Genomic DNA, 14,090 nt, shown 5'->3' with positions numbered 1-14,090 from the left:
AAAAAATAACATTTCCTTTGACAACAACCGAAAGAGAATATATGGAGGAATGCCCATTTTTGCCAAACTCAGGATTGATCTGAGATCAAACCGGAGCTTGATAGAGATGTGTTTCATAACCTTCAAGGTGCTATAAAGTTGTTCAATGTTATTATCTACCTAATGCCTATTAAGAAAAAATATGTATTTACTTTTACCCTTATATACTGTCCTCTCAGCCTTCTCTTTCTTTGGGCACAGCTAATAGTCACAAGGTCTTTTATGTTTTAGGCTAGCACATCACATAAAATATCTTTATTGAATATAATTTTATTGAATATATTTCCAATATTCAATCTGTTCTCTAATGTGAAATTTTAGTTACTAAGAAACTTGCACATTTCAAAATGTGCAATTAAACAGTAATTTTATGTTCACAGAGAAACTGGGGACAGCGCATTTCAGAATCATAACAACAAAACTATTCAGCCTCCCCGCCCCCATCCTCATCCCTTGCTGGAATTTCCATAATAATAGTTTTTTTTTTTTTTAACTTGTATGTGCATGGCTATAAAACTTAAACACCCCTGAACAATTCCAAAATTCGACCCCAGATCACTTTTGCTGAGAAAAACAGACTCTTTTTCATATCCCTGCAAAGGCTGGTGTCAACTGGGGAAAAAAACAGAAATCGTACAACATAAGAGCTGGGAATTGACTTAATTCAGTACCTTAGTGAGGAAAGCAGCCCAGCAAAGAGCCTTTAAGGTAGCTTTGAGAAACGATTTCAAAGAGCTAGGGGTGGAGACCAGCATACACGTGATTTTGATGAAGAGGTTGGTGTAATCGAGCACACATCTCAGTAGAAGCTTGCCATTAGGTCTGAGGAACAGATATACCAATGAATGATTTTAGTGCTTTTTCTAGTGTAGAAAGATGCAAGAATCCAGGTTCATAAAAATTTCTCCTGAAATATTTATACCTATATATGAAAGATTTTTTTTTCTTTTTGCCTGTTTTCCCAGAGCGCAGTGCACGTCATCTTTTCTTGACCCCGAGCTCCTTTCAGGGTGTACCATCGTCAGCAGCTGCAGTGGCTAATGGCTTGGTTCTTGGAGAACTGGATGCTGGGCGACACCCTTTGCTTCACACACTCATTGAGAGAGTGTCTGTTTGTTTTTTCACGTTTAGCCCCTGCCTGATGGAGCACAGGCTGCTCAAACAAAGCAGCTGGGTGGCAGTGGTACACCTCCGTTTCTCCTTGGACACAGGCAGGGTTAGTTCCAGAAAATTCTCTCGTATGACCCATGACTGTCACTGAAGTACCTCTTATTCCAAGTGGAAAGTTGTATTTAGATCTGAGTTGCACAACCTAACAGGTTCTCTTTACAAACTAGATACGGCCCATCTTTCTTCACTTTTTCATCTCCCTCACACCCTATCCCCCATCCCCATCCGAATATTCCATCTAGGAGGCATGAAACTTCAGACTGGTCATGGCCCCTTGTGGTCTCAAGTGCCTCATTTATTGAATGGAGATGATAATACTGTACTCACATCACAAAATGTTACAGGTATAGCATTATAGTGAAAAGTACAAAGCATTGAATGTATGCAATATGGCTATATAACACGCTTCTAAAATTGTGTTGTATTTCCTTCTTGTGTATGTTTTTGTCTTAACCACTTCCCTCTTTATAACCTTTTTAAAGACTGAAGTTGTGATTACTCAGTTCCTAATCTCTTTCTGTTTTTTCTCCTTTTTTTTAATTTCTTTTTTTTGCTGCAGCAGATAGTACCTGTGCCTTACTCAGAGTAAACCTTCCTTTATTATATGTTGAATTATATAAGAGCACATTAATTTCCCCCCATTTATTTAATCTCCTTCAGATCAAATTCCTACATGCATCTCTCATCTCACACTGAACTTAGTTCATTTCTTGTGTTGATGCTGGACTCTTCAAGGGCTTGATGGTATTCTGGAGGCACTCGCTGATGCCATTAAATTAAAGCATGTCTGATATTTGCAGCCCTGTACAATTCTTAGTAGGCTTTTTCCATGTCACATCTAATTGGTACTTGTTTGTTTTCTTTTTTTTTTTTTTTGGATGAAGGAAATCAGAGATAGGATAAGTAACTTGCCTGTGATACCAATGCTAGTGAATGACTAGAACCCCACGTTCTTGTCTTCTTGCCCAAAGTTATTTCAGAATATCAGAGAGTAGTTACTTAGGGTGCGGGGAGGGTGTGTGTGTGGGCTAGAAAGCAGATAAGTAGGAAAGAGGTAACTTCATGATTCCTTACTCTGTTCTTTGTTAGTCAAATAAAATGTCCTTTGTTATACCTTTTAAGAAGTGTTGAGAATGAAAAATAATTTTTCTTTACCTATCTAGGTTCTTGGCTGAAACCCCCCACAGTAATGAGAGAGATTAACAGTATTAACAATAAAGATATTTATATCATTAGGCTGACTACACAAATTTGTTTTTTTGGACAATTATTATTTTTTAAGAAATTTATTTTTACTAAGAAAGAAGCTTTAAAATGGCAGTGTTTTATATATATGTGGTTTTTTAAACATAAAGGTATCTAGAACTAAGCAGTCCATAGTATGGCAATTTTACAGTCATCAAAGATAAATTTAGGTCATCAAGTCAACACGTATTCAGGTACCAAGAAGGAGGAAAGAAAGGGACAGAGATAAAGAGATGCAACTTTCAAGCAAGACAGCTTCCTTCAAGGAGCCTTCCAATTTTTCTTTGTTTTGCATCTGCAAATACCTCTTTTTATTGTTACACTAAAATCCATTTATAGAAATTTTGGTTAACTGGTTTATAGGTCTTAGTTACGAGGTTATAGGAACACAGCAGTTATTTTATTGAAATTGAAATTGCCACCTGGACATTTCAATAGGAAAAAAAAAAAAAAAAGAAGGGATGGAGTGATTGGTATTTTTTTAACTTTTTATTTTTTATTGGAGTATAGCTGATTAACAATCTTGTGATAGTTTAAGGTGGACAGCAAAGGAACTCAGCCATGCATGTAGATGTATCTGCTCTCTCCCAAACCCCGCTCCCATCCAGACTGCCACATAACACTGAGCGGAGTTCACTGGTCCTTGTTTGTTATCCATTTTAAATGTAGCAGTGTGTACATGTTGTTTTCAAACTCCCTAAGTATCCCTTCCCGCTGTTCTTTCCCCCTGGCAACCATAAGCTCATTCTTTAAGTCTGTTTTATAAATAAGTTCATTTCTATCATTTCTTTTTAGATTCCAGGTATAGAGATGCTGTACAATATTTTTCCTTCTCTGTCTGACTTACTTCACTCAGTATGACAATCTCTGGGTCTGTCTGTGTTGCTGCAAATGGCATTTCCTTATTTTAAATGGCTGAGTAATACCCCATTGTCTGTATGTACTGTGTCTTCTTTATCCATTCCTCTGGCAGTGGACATTTAGATTGCTTCCATGTCTTGGCTACTGTAAACAGTGCTGCGTGTTTTCTAATTGCGCTTACGTTTAAATCACATTAGGCTGAACATAGTCACGCAGCCAAAATTGATGCAAGTCAGTCTTGGATGTGTAATATTTTAGCTGAGCACTTTGCTTCCCTGAATAACATGTATGTTTTGTTATTAAACAATAATAACACCTAAATGTCCATCAACAGATAAATGGATAAAGAAGAAGTGGTATATATATATGTAATATCAATGACACCCCACTCCAGTACTTTGCCTGGAGAATCCCATGGACGGAGGAGCCTGGTAGGCTGCAGTCCACGGGGTCGCTAAGAGTCGGGCACGACTAAGCGACTTCACTTTCACTTTTCACTTTCATGCATTGGAGAAGGAAATGGAACCCACTCCAGTGTTCTTGTCTGGAGAAGCCCAGGGACAGAGGAGCCTGTTGGGCTGCTGTCTATGCGGTCGCACAGAGTCAAACACGACTGAAGGGACTTAGCAGCAGCAGCATGTACACATACAATGGAATGTTACTCAGCCATAAAAGAATGAAATCATGCCGTTTACAGCAATGTGTATGGACCTAGAGATTATCACGCTAAAGCAAAATGAGAAAGACAAATATTATATAATAATGCTTATATGTGGAGTCTAAAAAAAATGATACAAATGTACTTATTTACAAAACAGAAACAGACTCACAGACATAAAAAACAAACTTATGATTACCAAAGACGGGGGAGGAAGTACAGATTAGGAATTTAGAATAATACATACACACTGCTGTATATAAAATAGATAATGAACAAGAACCTATACTATATAGCCCAGGGAACTCTAATCAGTATTGTACAATATGTACAATAACCTATAAAGGGAAATAATCCAAAAAAGAATAGATATGTGTATATGTATAACAGAATCACTGCTATACACACAAACACACAAACTAACAGAGCATTGTAAATCAACTATATGTCAATTTAAAAAAATAAGAGAGAATGGAAGGATGAATATTGAGTGAGCAGTTAACAAGTTTCATTGTAGTTAAGCGGGATTTCATACACAGAGACATACACATGCACACACACACACACACACACATATATTTGAATATACAAAGTAATGAGAGATTCCTTTGAGATTGTTGTAGGCTCTATACTAATAAACCTGGCCAGAGCAAGAAGAGGAACAGGGTCAGCTTCTTTTCTGTCTACATGGTAAAGGTTTCAAGAAATATTTTTGCTACTGACTTTACCATGGAGAATAGCATTATTGAATTTAGACACAATAAAACAAGATATTTTAATTTAGTCCAGTATATAGTAATAAAATAAATCAAAGCTTTAACTAGTCCTTGGCTCACCATCATGGTCCTATCTACATTCCCCTTCACGTTAAGTAATATTTCCCTCAAAATAGGAATGCATTGAAACCGATGTATTTGTTTTTATATTCGTAGTTCATAAACACTTTTTGTTCCTTTAGACTTATTGCTAAGGGAAACAATGAAATGAGGCCTGGGCTATTACAAAGCTTAGACACTAGATTTAGCATACTTGCCACATATTATAGAAACTTAATTTAACTCACTTTCATTTTTTTTCCACCCTTGTCTGCCTCCTCCACAGGCTATATATTGATGGTCCCTTTGGAAGTCCATTTGAAGAATCACTGAACTATGAGGTTAGCCTCTGCGTGGCTGGAGGCATTGGAGTAACTCCGTTTGCGTCAATCCTCAACACTCTGCTGTACGTCATTTTGATCCATTGTATTAGTCCACATAGAGAGCTGTCTATTTCAGACATCTCTTATAGTAAGAAGTAATTCCTTACAGAATTCTTCTACTTGTTCAAAACACTCTTATTTACCGATTGATAAGGGGGATAAATGAGTGCTTCTCAATATGTGGTCTATGGTTTTCAGCATGTTCTCTTGTAAAATAACATCCTTATCACAATTATGCCTTACTCTGTCCTTTTCCTCTATTAAAGTCATTCCACTGGCCCCTATTTCTCTGCTTTCTCATCAGGGGTAAGTGGCATTACAAATTCATTTAGTCAACAAATATTTTTGACCATTTATGTGCGATTCATATTACAGTTACTGGTAATATAGCAATGACTGAGTAGTGTCTCTGCCCTTGAAAAGTTTACTTTCAAATAGGGCAGGCAAAATATAAACCAGTGAAAAATTCACAAATAACATCATTTCAGAAAATATTAGAAGTGTGGTGAAGAGAAGAAAGATTAATGGGATATAGAAATAAAGGGTCAGGGTTATTGTAGAGGTATCATCAGGAAATCCTCTCTGAAGAGATGACAAATGAGCACATCATTCCTGGGTCTGTTACTCAGCAGATTTATAACAGACTGAAGAATAGAAATTTCAGAAGTAAGATTGCTTAAGCAGGATATGCTTATTCAGTTATTTTAGTTTTGGCTTACAAGCAAAAATTAATTGACAGGGATTCTCATGAAACCACAAACAAAATCTATTCCATTCACTTTTCAAGAAAACACAATTTTCATTAAAAGTCTGTTTTATGAAGTACGAAAAAAGAAATAATAATTTGAAGTGATGTGTTTGAATGATATTTGATTTTAAAACCTTGATATAAATTTGGGACCTTTTGAGAGGTTCTTAAAAAAATAACTATATTCCAAGCCAGAAATTAGTTGTTTCTGAAAACATATTGCAAGTTATTTGGACACCTAAAGTTTAAACAAGGGAGTAATATTTTGTTAACCTCAAGCTTACTTCATAATTATAAGGAGGAATCCAGACTTGGAATTGTGAATTGCTGGAATGCATTACATAGTAGGTGGTTGTGAAATCTCTTTCTTTAATGATTATTAAGAAGGGGATAAACAACCAGCTTTCCGGAATGGTTTTGGCTCATTTTGCCTGGAACCCAGGGCAAGATGACCATTGGCGCCCTTCTGAGTGATAGAATTAACAGAAAAATAAGAAAACTTTTTTCCTGAGATGCAGAGATGATCCAGGAGTTTAGTTTATTGCCAAGTGGAATGGGTAATATGCATATAGTATCCACAAACATGAACACTTTAATTCATGGATTATATTGTATCTCTGACTCAGTATATTGCATTTTAAATTGAGAATTAGAGTAAGTGGTGTATCAGATACTAGAATGTAGATGACTGTTTTCTCTGTAGATTACCTACTAATGAGAAGCAAAATTTCAAGGATATAGGGATTCTTAATTCTTTTGCCATCATAATCAGTCCTGTGTTATTTCATTTTTAAAGGGATGACTGGAAACCATACAAGCTTAGAAGATTGTATTTTATTTGGGTATGCAGAGATATCCAGTCCTTCCGCTGGTTTGCAGACTTACTCTGTGTGTTGTATAACAAGGTAAAATTAGGTTTCTTTTTACTTTTGCAGTCTTTTAAATTTTAAAAGTAGCCATTTTATTTCAAATTATAAAAGTAATAGGTGCTCATTATAGAATAATATGCAGAGGAGTAGTGAGGAGGAAAAATATCCCTTAAGCTTAAAAAAAAAAACAGAGATATAATCTTTTAATAATTTGGTGTACATCTTTTCAGATATTGGTATCTGTGAATTTGTATATCTAGGACATGTTTTAACAGAATATTTTAACATGGAAATGAATGCATATGGTTGGTAATACATGCATATCGAAAACATATTATGCAAATATGAATGCAAATGGGATTGTGACTGAAGACAGATGGAAGAAAACATCTGCAGACAATTACTGTAACACTTTTCAGCCTTTATTCTCATAGTTCGTATCTCCAACTTCAACATTCCAAGTGGATCATCAGCCAACTTCTGGCCCAGTGTACAGAATTTCAAAAATCCCGAATTCTAAGCTGTATTCCTTCCAGAGATGAAAGCAGGCTGTATCTATCTATCTTACCTGTATTCATCTATCTTACCTGTAACTTTTACTTGTTTATTAATATATCTATTTTTTAAGTTATTCAGGTAATACATATATGCATCGTTGCTACAGATTTTTGTAATCTACATGAAGTAACATCACCATCTAATCCACTTAACCAGATGTTACTCATGAGCATTCTGAAAATTCTAACATACTATTTGTATTGTTCCGCAAATTGCTTTTTTAAAGTGTATTTCTATCTAACCAGACACAAAAGGGCAAATATTGTGTGATTCCTTTCATATAAGGGACCTGGAGTAGTCTAATTCATAGAGACAGACAATAGAATGGTGGTTGCCAGAGGTTTCCCAGAGGGAAATGGGGCGTTACTGTTTAATGGGTATAGAGTTTCAGTTTGGGAAGATGAAAAAATTCTGTAAATGGATTGGTGATGATGGTTGCACAACCATATGAATATATTTAATGCTAATCAACTGTATACTTAAAAACAGCTAAAATGATCAATCTTATGCTATGTGTATTTTACCACAATAAAAAAAATAAGTGCAAATTCCTGGGACTCACCAAGGGCCTGCTAAATCAGGAGGAAAAAAACAGACAGATGAGAAGCCACTGAAAGGATTTGAGTAGACCGATATGATTGTAGGTCATCTTGAGAGTATATGTGAAAATACAATTCTCGGAGTACTGCAGCTTCCAGAGGAGCAGAAAATGGGTAATAAGTCAGGAAAGGAGATTAATCAGAGTGGCCAGTGAGGCGGTAGGAAACCAAGAGGTAGTAGTTCTGTACTTAAGGTTAAGAGAGGAGAATCTTTCAAGAAGAACATCATCACCGCTTTCAAGTGTGTGTTTTCTCTAGATTAATGTCTAAAACTGGACTTCCTGAGTTGGAGGCTGTGAGGACTTTAGGAATGAATTTAAATTTGTAATAGGTACTGACAAAATGTCCCCCAAAGATGCTAAAACAATTTACATTTCCACCAAAGGATATAAGAGAAATTTATTCCAAACATTATATTACCAATCTTTTACATTTCTAGTCATTTCTTAAACAAGGGGATCTCACTGTATTTTTCCTTGAAACAAATGAGATTGAACCTCTCTTCCTCTGCTTATCAACCACTTGTATTTCTTGATGGAGTTCCCATTTCTACCTTTGCCTGTTTTTCTAGATTAAAATTTTCTTTCTTGAAAAGATATAGAACTTATAATTTGCATCCAAGAGCACATTTAAATAATAGATGCTTTATAGGGCAAGTAGCAGAGCAGGAAAGGAATAAAGGAAATAAAAAATATATAAATGGCTGGATATTCAAAGTAGTTGAATCTTAAAATTTCTTCTCAAGTTTTTTGGTGGATATGTTTAATACTTAGGAATCCATGGAATAAATAATATAAATGCTTAAAACTAGTGTAAACAATGGGGTGTTGATTATCTTCTACACACACCTCTGCACACCTGTTTTGATTTTTCACGTCAAGAGCTGGGGATGGACATGGGTCCTTTGACCCTCTGAGGGTGATGTTAAAAGGAAAAGACTTTTATTTTCTGAATTTGCAAATGAGTTACCAAATTCAGCATGTGTGTGTGTGTGTGTGTGTGTGTGTGTTTTAGTAAATACTGTTTTTTGTCTACAATGAGGGATAAGCTAAAATGGAGACATTGATGTTTAAAATGTGTTATTTAAATCTGCATTCTTCTCTCTGGAGCCTGTGGGCACCGAACACATTATTGATGCAGCAGTTATTGGCGTGATCTCAGAGCAGCATCCCGGGAGACATTTAAGACAAAAATCAGTGCAAGTCATGTGTTTTGTGAGGGGCTGTCCATTACTGGCACTTGGAAATTCCTCCATTCCTTCACAGTTAAGATTTGTGCATCCTGATTCAATTCATAAAGGGCTTTAAAATGACTTTACTGTTCGGATATAACTTGAGGCATCTGTGGCGTGGAATATAATTATTATATTTTAAGAATATTATGGGTTCTGAGAATCATCACTTATCACTTTCAAAATAAAATAGGTTTTTATTGGGATTTTATAATTTAGCATTGCCACCTATCAGAGAATGTGTAGTTTTAGTTCTGGAGGAAATCTGTGAGATGAGGTCATTGTCCTAATGAGGAAACTGGGGCCTATGTAAGTTGAGTGCCTCTCTAGAAGTCTCAAGGTCAGACAGTGATAGCAATAGAAACACGTCTCTTGGTCACCTGCCAGGTGCCCTTACTACTGTAAAGGGTGCCAGAGGGGTTCTATAACCTCACTTAGTCACTCTGTATTTGCAAAATAACTTTTTCCATTCCTAAAACTTTGAGCTTGAGTCCCAATATATCCCTTAAAAATCATTATTTTCACGCTCTATAAAAACAGTTGTTGAGTTACTAAGTCATGTCCAACTCTTTGCAACCTCTGTCCTCCACTATTTCCTGGAGTTTGCTCAAATTCGTGTTGAGTCAGTGATGACATCCAACCATCTCACCCTCTCTTGCCCTCTTCTCCTCTTGCCCTCAATCTTTCCCAGCATCAGTGTCTTTTCCAATGAGTTGCCTCTTCACACAGGTGGCCAAAGTATTGGAGCTTCAGCAATAGTCTTTCCAATGAATAATAGCAACAGGACTTGGAATCAGTTGGTTCATTTGCTGCAATAAGGTCCAGCAAACCTGTACCCTCTCCAGCAAGCCTACTGTGCACACTGATGCTCAGTAATAGTTTGGCTGCTGCAGAAGTGCTGGTCTCTTCTAGGCCTTTCCTCAGATTCGACACATCAGATACTCATCTCTGTTCTCCAGAATGTACCATGGTTGTTGTGTTCCTTCCTTCTCCTGATTTTGATTTCTTTCCCTTCTCTTTAGCATTTCTTTGTTTTAGGGAGGTGAAAGGAGGCCCTAAGAAGAATAACATTTTTTTAAATGTAGATTTCACAACTCAGGATTCAGCCAGGGCAAGACCAGGGTCGTGAGCAGATTCGTTTTGCCTTCTGGATGAAAGAAGCATCTGGGTCAAAACCCTTTTACCCCCTTTGTTGAATTCACTTTTCTTTGGATATTTTTCTTGGTCCATTTATTTTTCAAGATATCAAAGTGTTTGAGAGCTTTCCCAGACGCTTTTATTTTGGCACATACACTCCCTGCCTCATACATTTTTATATAAGGGGAATCAGTGCTGCATAGGAAGGAGGTTCCTACCTCATTTGTTTTCATTTGTTTTGGTTTCTGTGATGCCTAGCATGCATTTTGTGTATCACTTTTGACTTTTTTGTAAAGAAAATCATGTTCTGTCTGAGTGAAATCGTGAGTAACATTTAGAGACTCAGCAAATAAAATAAATAAGTGAGAGGATTTAAAGGAATATTACTATAGTATTTAGCATATTTGATTTTGTGTCTATGAAGATAGCAGAACTAATCCCATCCATTTCCTTCGTCATAACTAATTAAATCTGTCAGGGACAGGTTATTAATGTTAGAATGCCATGTATGTGGTGCACATATGTGTGTGTATTATACACATTTGCTCGTAGATGTTGGCTGTGGTAAGACCAGATACATCTTAACAGATTGCAGAATCACATAGGTTAGGAGAGAATCTGTGAATACAGAACACAGTTTAATGTCTATTTACTTTTATGTCCTCTCAGTTTTGGCAAGAGAACAGACCTGATTATGTCAACATTCAGCTGTACCTCAGTCAGACAGATGGGATACAGGTATGTGACTGGATGTTATTGTAAATTAAACAAGTCTCTTGAGAACAGATGATTTACTGTAGGGGCTGTGCTGGAAGAAAATTTCTGCAGGTGGTTTGAAGAGACGATTCCCAGAGGAAGCCACTTTTGGAATGTATCCAGCAAACTCACGGCTCATCCTTGAAGTCAACCGTTTTCTGCCTTTCATCTGTCCTCACCTGGGACTGAAGTGGACCTTGGAGCTCATCTCTCTCCTTTTCACTGTCACCTCACCTAGAGATGAGAACACAAGTGAATAGTTTTGTGATTGTGTTCATCGAGGGGCGGTTTTATGTGGCAAGAGAAGATAAGGTCATACACAATTAAGCTTGTTTCTCTTAAAGGGAAACTAAAAAATGAAACATCCATCATGCATTATTTACTTCACTGCTAGACGCTGTATTGAGCATCTCATACATATTATCTCATGTGATTCCAACAGATTCAAGAGGTAAATGATATTGTGATCCCCATATCATAGATGAGGAAACGCTATATAGACAACACTGAAGAGATGGATAGCCATGTAAACCCGGGCGTGAATGTTTTCACAAGTTTTATTGTTGTATTTTCCATCATATATTTTCTGTAATTCTTTTTTTTTTTTTTGCTGAGAAGTCTTGTTTGTGATAAGAATGAACAGGGAGTGGGGACAGATGCCTCACTGACCAGGCAGGTTCAGAGTAATACAACTTTCTTTACCTCCTAGAATTCTTTGAATGCAAAATATGAATGCTTGTCTGTTACTTCAAAACTAATTTACGCCTATTTTTTTAGTCAGATTTCTACCCTACTTGGTACGTAAAAACATTTTATTTTATACTGTCATGAAGCAAATCAGAATCATTATGCCTCATGGTTTTGCAGTGATTAAGATATGAAGCATAAATTACATCTGGTTCTCAGTTTGTCTCTCTGGGACTCGGACACTTCTCTTTCTCACTTGACTCTCTTTACCATCAATTCAGATCTAATACTCTTGTTAATTGCAAACAGCAGTCCATTAGAAGTTGTTTTGATAGATCCCAAATTTGCAGCTCTGCTGTATTAGACTGTCATGTTCAGGATCATTTCCCCAAATTTATGATGATAATTTGCAGTATCTTACTCATGTAATGAGCCAAATATGACAACTTTGCAGTACAAAAATGCTTCAACAAAGCTTATGTGTTGTGCCCTCTTTGAGATGAGGCAATTAGAATGCATTCTTTAATGCTGCAGTTGCTATGAAGCAACTGACTGAAGTCGAGGAAAGTCAGTCTAGGAAAGTCAGTCATTTGTACTAATGGTTTTCAAGAAGATAATGGATTTTAAAGGGAAAGAGGGAGGAAATGGTGCTTCTAAATGATTATACTTAATAGGTTGCCATTTGACACTTACATTCTTTATGTCACAGCAATTTGGTAGGAAGCCAAAGAACCAGGAAAGATGATGTTATAGAAATGAATTATTTGCCCAGTTCTGTGTCATATAAAGCATAGTGCTTTCTTTTTGGCAGAAGATAATTGGAGAAAAATATCAAGCACTGAATTCAAGACTTTTTATTGGACGTCCGCGGTGGAAACTTCTGTTTGATGAAATAGCAAAATGTAACAGAGGGTAAGGACTTTCCTCAAAAAATTTGACATGTGGCTAATGATCAAATTAAAATATTAAAGATTACTTACTAATCGGTTTGAAAATTACAGAGTCACTTAAATACTCAACTATCACTACTGAAGATGGAAGCAAAGCAAGAACCACCTCAAGTATCTGTAATGCTAGTAATTAAAATTTGGCTTAAAAACAGTCTATAAAGTATTTATGAACCAAACTGTCATACCTACTTTTAAATTTGCATAGATCCCATAGCACAATTTAGGTCATCACTGGGAAAGTTTTTGTAAATCACATTAGCAAACAAGGGAGCTCTTCAAATAGTTTTGATGCATTTAAAAATTAGATTTTCGGTATATTTTTACCAGAATGAATACATTTTTTAAAAAACTTAGTTTTTAAAACTCTTAGAGATTTTAATATTTCTCTAAATCAGAAATATTTCCAAACATATTTTTTCTTGTAAGCTATAATTCTATAAAAAAATCTTAGAGTTACGGGCTATCTGTTTATGATCTGAAGAGATTACAGTTGAAAGAAAGCATTCATTTTGGGGTATAGACTAGGGACCCTGTTTGGTAATCTGTAAATTACCATCAGATCAGATCAGTCACTCAGTCGTGTCTGACTCTTTGTGACCCCATGAATCACAGCACGCCAGGCCTCCCTGTCCATCACCAACTCCCGGAGTTCACTCAGACTTACGTCCGTCGAGTCAGTGATGCCATCCAGCCATCTCATCCTCTGTCGTCCCCTTATCCTCCTGCCCCCAATCCCTTCCAGCATCAGAGTCTTTTCCAATGAGTCAACTCTTCAAATGAGGTGGCCAAAGTACTGGAGTTTCAGCTTTAGCATCGTTCCTTCCAAAGAAATCTCCTTCAGAATGGACCGGTTGGATCTCCTTGCAGTGCAAGGGACTCTCAAGAGTCTTCTCCAACACCACAGTTCAAAAGCATCAATTCTTCAGCGCTCAGCCTTCTTCACAGTCCAACTCTCACATCCATACATGACCACAGGAAAAACCATAGCCTTGACTAGATGAACCTTTTTTGGCAAGTAATGTCTCTGCTTTTCTATATGCTATCTAGGTTGGTCATAACTTTCCTCCCAAGGAGTAAGCGTCTCTTAATTTCATGGCTGCAGTCACCATCTGCAGTGATTTTGGAGCCCAGAAAAATAAAGTCTGACACTGTTTCCACTGTTTCCCCATCTATTTCTCATGAAGTGATGGGACCGGATGCCATGATCTTCGTTTTCTGAATGTTGAGCTTTAAGCCAACTTTTTCACTCTCCACTTTAACTTTCATCAAGAGGCTTTTTTGTTCATCTTCACTTTCTGCCATAAGGGTGGTGTCATCTGCATATCTGAGGTTATTGATATTTCTCAAGGTAATCTTGATTCCAGCTTCTGTTTTTTCCAGTCCA

At 36.6% G+C, this 14,090-nt stretch overlaps 1 long non-coding RNA gene across 2 annotated transcripts in view; it reads left to right on the top strand.

Annotated features, from left to right (window-relative positions):
* The first annotated feature begins 931 nt into the window (after positions 1–931).
* The window catches only part of LOC104993809, a 37,921-nt gene continuing 24,762 nt past the window's right edge, over positions 932–14,090 (top strand). The window contains exons 1-5 of one of the 2 annotated variants that reach the window (XR_825880.1): positions 932–1,255; positions 5,075–5,194; positions 6,716–6,824; positions 10,983–11,051; positions 12,568–12,668. This is a non-coding gene — a long non-coding RNA (uncharacterized LOC104993809). The remainder of the gene's footprint in view (positions 1,256–5,074; positions 5,195–6,715; positions 6,825–10,982; positions 11,052–12,567; positions 12,669–14,090) is intronic. The other variant, XR_825879.1, reaches the window with a different exon arrangement.

This window comes from Bison bison, unplaced genomic scaffold (genome assembly GCF_000754665.1).
Source record: "Bison bison bison isolate TAMUID 2011002044 unplaced genomic scaffold, Bison_UMD1.0 scf7180017864245, whole genome shotgun sequence".
NCBI lineage: Eukaryota > Metazoa > Chordata > Mammalia > Artiodactyla > Bovidae > Bison > Bison bison.
Note: the sequence above shows the minus strand (reverse complement) of the source record. Positions and strands in the feature narration are given on the sequence as shown.